The 9731-nt window shown below is 40.8% G+C and overlaps 1 long non-coding RNA gene across 1 annotated transcript in view; it reads right to left on the reverse strand.

Annotated features, from left to right (window-relative positions):
* The window catches only part of LOC132820769 (uncharacterized), a 66233-nt gene extending 56834 nt beyond the window's left edge, over nt 1-9399 (reverse strand). The window contains exon 1 of the long non-coding RNA XR_009645238.1: nt 9272-9399. This is a non-coding gene — a long non-coding RNA (uncharacterized LOC132820769). The remainder of the gene's footprint in view (nt 1-9271) is intronic.
* Nucleotides 9400-9731: the final 332 nt, after the last annotated feature.

The following is a 9731-nucleotide window of genomic DNA, read 5'->3' on the forward strand; positions in this document are numbered from 1 at the left end:
TTTCTTTCCAAGCCAATCAACATTCTGATTTGGAAATATATTGTTGTTCCTTTAGTGCTGTTGAGTCAGCATCCTGGAATTCCCTCCTTAATGACATTGTGGATCTACATACTGCACATAGCAGCAGTTCAAGAAGGCAGCTCATCACCACCTTCTCAATGGGAATAAGGAGCAGGGAATAAATATTGATCAAGCCAATGACACCCATATCCCATAAGTGAACAAAAAAAGTGAAATAAAATAGAGGAAGTTGCACAATTTCAAGACAGAAAAGATTGAATACAGATAAATGCCAGGTGGCAAGAAAGGAATTTTTTTATTCATTTGTGGGACCTGGGTGTCACTGGCTAGGCAGCATAGAAGCCCATTCCTATTTATCCTTGAGAAGGTGGTGGTGAGCTACCTTCTTGAATCGCTGCAGTCCACTTGCTGTGGATTGACCCACAATGCCGGTAGGGAGGGAATTCCAGAAATTTGACACAACGACTGTGAAGGAATGGCGGTATATTTCCAAGTCAGGGTGGTGAGTGACTTGGAGGGGAACTTGTAGGTAGTAGTTCTGCCCTTGTCTTTCCAGAAGGAAGTGGACGTGGTTTTGGAAGGTGCTGCCTAAAGATCTTTGGTGAATTTCTGCAGTGCATCTTGTAGATAGTACGCACTGCTGCAAGATGGAAATCAAGAAGATGTGAGAATAAGGTTGTTGCTTGGAAATCAAATAGTTGCAATGAGAACGTGAGGCAGGGAGTTTAGAAATAAACTTTGATAAACTGTGATTTTAGTTCCTCATCTATATTACTCTTATGCTCCTTTCCCCTCATTCAAGGAGACAGCAATACCTCTTTAGTACACATTCCCTTTAGGATTCTCAGCTTCAGCTGTAGTTAACATGCCAGACTATTGTTTCATATTTGTATATAAGTCAACAGTTTTGATTCTACAGATCAGTACAGTGATTTTGGAGAATGGTAATGTCATCTACTGCCACTGAAATGATATATTGGCTGAAAGAAACACTATAAATAATCTAAAGTATCACACAGACAATAAATTTGAGGCCAATTAAATCTTTATTATGTTGATTTTGGAAACTGCCATCAGATTTCTATAAACAAAAGCAGCAGTGTTTCTGTCGAAATATCAAAATAATACTTACCAGAAATTTATTGTATTCATTTCTTTCCATTTGTCACAGAGACGGTGTAAATATCAGGTGCACGATATGCTTGATTTCTTTTTTGTGACAAGATGAATAAAAAATGACAATGGTATTGATATTCTGATGATTGACATGGCACTTCACTTTCAATAAATGGGGAAGAAAGAAGATGCAATCTAGGCTGAGATAGGAATGGTTTTGTGAGCAGATTCTTGATTGATTTTTTGACAAAAGGATGCCTGATTAGAATTCAGCTGCAGTAACTATATCAACATCACCCAGAGTAAATTAGAAATCCTTATAGCATCCAAAATCTCACTGAAAATAAAGCACACTTTATTATCCCCTGAACTTTTCTGACTGACAAAGTAACATCCTGTTAAAATCAAAATTCAATAACAGCAGGCAATAAGGTGGAGCCCAGGCAAAACAGCCTGGACTTCCCTTATGTGACTTTGAAAAGGAATTCTTTTTCCTTCTGGCCTCACTAAAAGGAGATGAACAAATTTGGTTTTCTTAATTTAGAAACTCTGGCCACAACCTCTCTTTAACTGCTTTGGATTGAACCACCCCTGACTTCACTCTCCTGGAGTCAAACCATCTTCATCTGTTCCAGATGGGACCCTCCTGTCCTTACTCCAGATCAAATCTCCCCCTTATTTCACTCCCACCCTGGGAGCTGACACTCCTTTACCTCCACTCCAGACCTGCGACCCATAACCCCAGCACCTGACCTAATAATGTGCCCACCAACTCACACCCCCATCTCCAGAACTATCTCCTCTCATCCCTGACTCTGGCTCTGCTCTGCCTTGTACCTCCTCTACCCCCAAGGAGCGAGACCCCTCTCACTTGCCCACAGCTTTACCCCACACCCCAACCTGACAGCCACTCTCCCAAATAACCTGGCCCAATTCCTCTCACTACACTGACCTACCCGAAAGACAGCATCAATTACCTTTCATCTTTCACCTTACCCACCTTGCACCCTTCCCCCACTGATACACTTCTTACCTGGCACCATATGCAGCTGGTAGCTTACTTACTTGGCTCCCTACTACCTCATCCATCTGGCAGTCTGCTAACCCCAGCACCCTAACCTCATGTACTAGTCACTTAACAGCAGGTATCAAAGTGTCTTGTCAGTGATTCCACACCTTTAAATTTCAGAATACGGTAGCTAACTGCTATAAAAATGGACGTGGTTTGCCTTTCCCTGACAGTTCTGTATTAAGGGAGAACTGTCAGATTGAAATAATGGCTCCTCATTTCTGAAGGAGTCCCAAACAGAACCTCCAGTCACAAATAAGGATTTCTCTCCTTTCATAAAAATAGTGACGAAGTGGCCATCTGCGTGACATAGCCCAAACTGTATTTCTAACACTATTGCATTCTTTGTAACAGAGTCCAACATTTCCCCAGTGGTAGATTTTAAGCTAACTGTCATATAGTTACCTATGTCTCCCACTCTTTTTGAACAAGGGTGTTACATTGACAGATTTTCAGTCTTCTGGGACTCTCCGAGAATCTAAGATTTTTGGAAGATTACTACCAGTGCATACTCTATCTGTGTATTTACTTCCTTGAACATCATAGGATAAACCATCAGATCCAGGGGACCTTATGGCCTTTAGCCCCATTCGTGCCCTAGTATATTTTCTTCAGGAGCAGCATATTTATTTCCTCTCCTCCTTTTGCCCCTTGATTATTTAATATTTTGGAAAACTCTTATTGTCCTCTGTAATGAAGGCTGATGCAAAGCATTTTTTTCAATTTCTCTGCCATTTCCTGATTCCCTATTATTATTTCCCCAGCTCATTCTCTGAGGGACTTAGGTTCAGGTTGGCTGCTCTCTTCCTTTTAAATATTTAAATAATAGATTGCTTTACGCTTCTATATTACTTTATAGAGTCAAAAAGTGTGGAGTGGGAAAAGCACAGCAGGTCAGGCAGCATTCGAGGTCCTGCTTGTCAGATGCTGCTTGACCTGTTGTACTTTTCCAATTTCACATTTTTTGACTCTGAATCTCCATCATCTGCAGTTCTCACTTTCTCCTATATTACTTTCTAGTTTACCCTCATTACTGACATTCATTCCTTTATAAAAAAAAACTTGCCCAATTCACTGGTTTACAGAAATCTTTGTTATATTATTTACTTTTTCTTACAATTTGACACTCTCCTTAACTCCCTTAGTTATCCATGGTTGGTTTATCCCTGCCCAGTATCATTCCTCACTGGGATATATATTTTGTGTGAGTCATGAACCTTTTTCTCAAAAGTGTGCTATTTGTATGCTGTCTTTCCTGCTTAACTCATTCCTCTGCCCGCTCCAGCTAACTCTGCCCTCATTCCCTCTTGGGAGTCATCTACAGACCCCCAAACAGTAGTCTGGATGTCGGATGTAAGTTGAATCAGGAGCTGAAATTGGCCTGTGGTAAAGATGTTACTACAGTTTTTATGGGGGATTTTAACATGCAGGTAGACTGGGGGAATCAGGATGGTATTGGACCTCAAGAAAGAGACTTCGTGGAGTGCCTCAGAGATGGATTCTTAGAGCAGCTGGTGCTGGAGCCGACCAGGGAGAAGGCAATTCTGGATCTAGTATTGTGTAACGAAGCAGAATTGGTCAGAGACCTCAAAGTGAAGGAGCCATTGGGAAGTAGTGACCATAATACATTAAGCTTCAATCTGCAATTTGAGAGGGAGAGGGTACAGTCGGAAGTGACAGTACTTCTGTTGAATAAAGGGAACTATGGAGCTATGAGGGAGGAGCTGGCCAAAGTTCAATGGTGCAATACCTTAGCAGGGATGACTGTGGAGGAACAATGGTGGATATTTCTGTGTATAATGCAGAAGTTGCAGGATCAATTCATTCCTAAAAGGAAGAAAGATCCCAGGAGGAGGCATGGGCAGCCGTGGCTGACGAGGGATGTTAAGAAACATATAAAGTTAAAAGAGAAAAAGTATAACATAGCAAAGATAAGTGGGAAAACAGAGGACTGGGAAGCTTTTAAAGAACAACAGAGGATTACTAAGAAGGAAATATGCAGAGGAAAACTGAGGTACGAAGGTAAACTGGCCAATAATATAAAGGAGGATAGTAAAAGCTTTTTTAAGCATGTGCAAGGCAAAAAAATGGTTAGGACTAAAATTGGGCCCTTGAAGACAGAAACAGGGGAATATATTACGGGGAACAAAGAAATGGCAGAAGAATTAAATGGGATCTGTATTCACTGGGGAAGACACAAACAATCTCCCTGAGGTAACAGTGGCTGAAGGACCTGAACTGAAGGGAATTTATATTTGCCAAGATTTGGTGTTGGAGAGACTGTTAGGTCTGAAGGTTGATAAGTCTCCGGGGCCTGATGGTCTACATCCCAGGGTACTGAAGGAGGTGGCTCGGGAAATCGTGATTATTTTCCAGAGTTCGATAGATTCGGGATCGGTTCCTGAGGATTGGAGGATGGCTAATATTATACCACTTTTTAAGAAAGGTGGGAGAGAGAAAGCAGGAAATTATAGACCAGTTAGTCTGACCTCAGTGGTGGGAAAGATGCTGGAGTCTATTATAAAGGATGAAATTACGGCACATCTGGATAGTAGTAACAGGATAGGACAGAGTCAGCATGGATTTATGAAAGGGAAATCTTGCTTGACTAATCTTCTTGAATTCTTTGAGGATGTAACTCTGAAGATGGACGAGGAAGATCCAGTAGATGTAGTGTACCTGGACTTTCAGAAAGCTTTTGATAAAGTCCCACATAGGAGGTTAGTGAGTAAACTTAGGGCGCATGGTATTGGGGGCAAAGTACTAGATTGGATTGAAAATTGGTTGGCTGATAGGAAACAAGGGGTAGTGATAAACGGCTCCATTTCGGAATGGCAGGCAGTGACCAGTGGGGTACTGCAGGGATCCGTGCTGGGATCGCAGTTTTTTACAATATATGTTAATGATATAGAAGATGGTATCAGCAATAACATTAGCAAATTTGCTGATGATACAAAGCTGGGTGGCAGGGTGAAATGTGATGAGGATGTTAGGAGATTACAGGTTGACCTGGACAAGTTAGGTGAGTGGGCAGATGCATGGCAGATGCAGTTTAATGTGGATAAATGTATGGTTAACCACTTTGGTGGCAAGAACAGGAAGGCAGATTACTACCTCAATGGAATTAATTTAGGTAAAGAAGCAATACAGAGAGATCTGGGTGTTCTTGTACACCAGTCAATGAAGGCAAGCATGCATTTGCAGCAGATAGTGAAGAAGACTAATAGCATGCTGGCCTTCATAACTAGAGGAATTGAGTACAGAAGCAAAGAGGTGCTTCTGCAGCTGTACAGGGCCCTGGTGAGACCACACCTGGAGTACTGTGTGCAGTTCTAGTCTCCAGCTTTGAGGAAAGACATTCTGGCTATTGAGGGAGTGCAGCATAGGTTCACGAGATCAATTCCTGGAATGGAGGGATTACCTTACACTGAAAGACTGAAGCGACTGGGCTTGTATACCCTTGAGTTTAGAAGACTGAGAGGGGATCTGATTGAGACATATAAGATTATGAAAGGATTGGACACTCTGGCAGCAGGAAACATGTTTCCGCTGATGGGTGAGTGCCGAACCAGAGGACACAGCTTAAAAATACGGGGTAGACCTTTTAGGACAGAGATGAGGAGAAACCTCTTCACCCAGAGAATGGTGGCTGTGTGGAATGCTCTGCCCCAGAGGGCAGTGGAGGCCCAATCTCTGGATTCATTTAAGAAAGAGTTGGATAGAGCTCTCAAAGATAGTGGAATCAAGGGTTATGGAGATAAGGCAGGAAGCGGATACTGATTAGGAATGATCAGCCATGATCACATTGAATAGCGATGCAGGCTCGAAGGGCTGAATGGCCTACTCCTGCACCTATTGTCTATTATCATTCCTATGTAATTATCCTTATTTAGGTAAAGCACATTTGTTTCCAACACAAATTTCTCACTCTCAAAGTGAATGATATGGTTGTTCCCTAGGGGATCTTTTACCTTGAGGCCATTTATTAAACTCACTTAGTTTTAGACGACCAGATCCAAAATAGCCTGCTCCCTGGCATGATTCACAATATATTATTCTAGGAGACTGCTTTGAATACACTTTGTGTTCTTCCTTGTGGCTACCTCTGAAATTTTATTTTCACAATCTAGAGTCAGACAGCATGGAAACAGACCCCTCAGTCCATCCAGTCCATGCTGAACATAATCCCAAACTAAACATGACACACCTGCCTCCTCTTGGTCCATATCCGTCAAACCTTTCCCATTCCTGTACTTACCCAAATGTTTTTTAAACATGTTAATTGTATCCATTTTAACCACTTCCTCAAGTGAACCACCTCTGTGTAAAACAATTTCCCCTGTGTCTTTTTAAAATCCTTGTCCTCTCATCTTAAAAATGAACCCCGCATTCTTGAAAGCATCCATCCTAGAGAAAAGCCAACTACCATTAACACTATTTATAAGTCCTCATTATTTTATAAATATCTGTAAGGTCGCCTCTCAACCACCTACGTTCCAATGAAAAAGGTCCCAGCCTATTCAGCTTTTCTTTATACCTCAATCTTCTTTGATTGTGGGAGAAATCTAGAGCACCCAAAGTAAATCCCATGTAAACACAGGGAGAATTACAAACTCTACACAGACAGTCACCCTAGGCTGTAATTGAACCATGCACTTTGAGCAGTGCTGGCCACTGAGCCACCCATCAATGAATAGAGACAGGTAAGTCCAGTAAGCAATTAAAGCAAATGGTAGATTAGCCTTCATTGTAAGAGTTCAGGAGAAGGGATGTCTTACTGTAGTTATACAAGGCTTTGATGAGATTGCACCTGGAGTATTGTATGCAGTTTTGATTTCCCTACCCAAGAACTTGCCACAAAGGGACTCCAGCACATGTTCATTAGGCTGATATTAGGGGTGACAGTGCTGTTTGAGAAGAGATTGGTTCAAATGGGCCTGCATTGACTAGAGTTTAGAAAGATGATGGGGATCTGATTGAAACTTATAAAATTCTAACAGGGCTAGGCAGACTAGATGCAGGGAGGACTGAAAAATGTATTGAACCTTGGAATTTTCCACCACAGACCAACTTAGTCTCTGTTATTCTAACCCCGCTCTCAATCAGTTAACTGTCTGTTCTAATCAGTTATTCTTTCTACCCTACAGCCACTTTAACCAGTTAGCTCTTTCTCTAATTAATCAATTCCTATTCTAACAAGTTAATCTCACTCCCTTCTACTGCTTTATCAATTAATGATCTGTTCTAATTGGATAATTCCCCATGTCCAAACAGTTAATCTTTCTAATGCCTGATCATTCCTCTCCTAACTCAACTGGTTAATTTTCTCTTTCTGCCTCTGCTTTTCTATTTAAACTCTGCTGAATGGCTAATCACACAAACCATCTAATCAGTACTTACGTGAAGATTGAAGTCCTGATGATTAATGTACTGTCTATTTCACATGCTCTCAGTATTTTCTGATTGATTTTCTGTCCTACTGCATAGCTACTATAAGGGAGCCTATTGATTACATCTACCAATATGGGAGTACTCTTGTTATTTGTTATTCCCATTCACATGGATTCAAAGTCATTTGATCCAACATCATTTTTTCTATCGTACTTACTCCATCTCATACTAACAAAGCTACTCCACCTTACCTTCCTGTCTGTCATTTGAAAAATTCACATATGCCTGAATATGATCCTTACAATCATTTCTCTGTAGTAGCTGTAAGATCATGCCATGAATCTCTTTGTGCAATTAATTCATTTAATTTGTTCTGGATAATACATGTATTTCAGTAAATACCATTAATTTTGCCATTTTTTTCCTCTTTAACCCTACTTTTGCTTTTTATGTTCATACGCCCTGTTCCTTGCTGTCCCACTCTGGATTTCATTGTCTAAATAGCTGCTTTGCAATACTTTCATTTTTTTTGCCTTGTAAGACTTTTATTCCCTTTTCCTAATCACTCTCCTTTTGTATTTGTCTTAAATCCCTCTCTACAGCCCTGCTTATTCAATTCACCAGGTGTTGGTGTTAGCACAATTCAAGTGAAGTCCGTCTGACCAGAACAGCTCCTTTATACTCAAGTACTAGTGGCAGTTCCGAATGAACTGAAACCAATTCCACCAAATCAATCATTGAGCCATGCAGTTAACTCCTCGACTTTGTTTACTCCATGCCAGATTTCCCACAGCTTAGTTAATTATCCTGAGATTACCTTTCAGCTTCTGCTTTTTAGTTTAGCTTCTAACTTTCAGAATCTTCCAGCAGAAACTTCTTTCCATTTTGTTGGTATGAACGTGGACAATGACAGTGGGATTCCTTCTGTCCCATTCAAGTTCCTCCTCAGCTCAGAGATTAAGTCTTTAATCCTGGCAGTGGGCAGATAATGCAGCCTTCATGTCCACAGCTGCAGAGAACAGTATCTATCCCGCTAAGGAACATAGTATAGTGGAGGACACTACACTATGTTCCTTAGCCCCCGTGCTCTCTTCAATGATTTCCTGCACCATAGTATCATGGTTAGTTCACCAATAGTTCCTGCTCTTGGCAACGCAGCTTGCAACAACTGTTTGACACTTGCAGGGAATGAGGGTACTCAAGAGGTACACCTTGGGTCATTACACTACCTCATCTGTAATCATACCCTCCTGTTCTCAATCACAGATCAAATTTGAATTACCTGTGACTGCCTTCTAAACCAAAGTGACAAGATAACTTTCTCACTCCCTGATGTAGTGCAATGTCTTCAGCCCAGATTCCAGCTCCTCAACCAAATTTGCTTGCGCTGTAAACATTTGCTTTAGATGTGTTCAGTGTCTATAGTCTTGGTGTCAAACAGCTGCCACATGCTGCAGCTGCAACATATCACCTGACTTGCCATCTCTATCACATGTATTTATGTTATTAATTAATCACTCTTGTATCCTTGCTCTTTAAACTTGAAGATTTCCCACTTCTTACATAGAAGTGTAATTAATTTTATACACCAACATCATTCTTATACAATAAGAAGCTATTTTTAAGGAAGACAGAAAAAAGATTGGAGACCTAAACACAAACTAAAGATCTTACTTAGAATTCAAAGATTGGAAATACTCATCAATCAGCTGCTTTGTTTAGGCTTTTCTCCTTTCTCTGTGTGTCTTCTTGCTTGTGGTTCTAATCATACATATTTTGTTACTTTAAAGTCCAGCTTCTAGCTGAGAATGTCTGTTGTCAGAACTCAGTGCACAAATGAAAATAAACAACCCTTTTAACTAGAGAAAGGGCTCACAATTATGGATTGCACAGCAAGGTTATAATGGAATAAAGGAATCTGCTTAGTATTATGAGGGAGATAAACTCTTGGTTCAGATTTTTTAGAAAAGGAAATGAGGCAAGAATGTCTTTGAAACAAAGTATGTGGTGCATAACTGCTGCTTTCAACAATTATAGTGTTGTTAACTCTAGCTGGACATATTCCAGAGGATGTAATCACATGATTACTTACAGTCACCACCCCTCCCCAGACTTATGCCACTGGTTGCTCAAC

Source organism: Hemiscyllium ocellatum, chromosome 12 (assembly GCF_020745735.1).
Source record: "Hemiscyllium ocellatum isolate sHemOce1 chromosome 12, sHemOce1.pat.X.cur, whole genome shotgun sequence".
NCBI classification, from domain to species: domain Eukaryota; kingdom Metazoa; phylum Chordata; class Chondrichthyes; order Orectolobiformes; family Hemiscylliidae; genus Hemiscyllium; species Hemiscyllium ocellatum.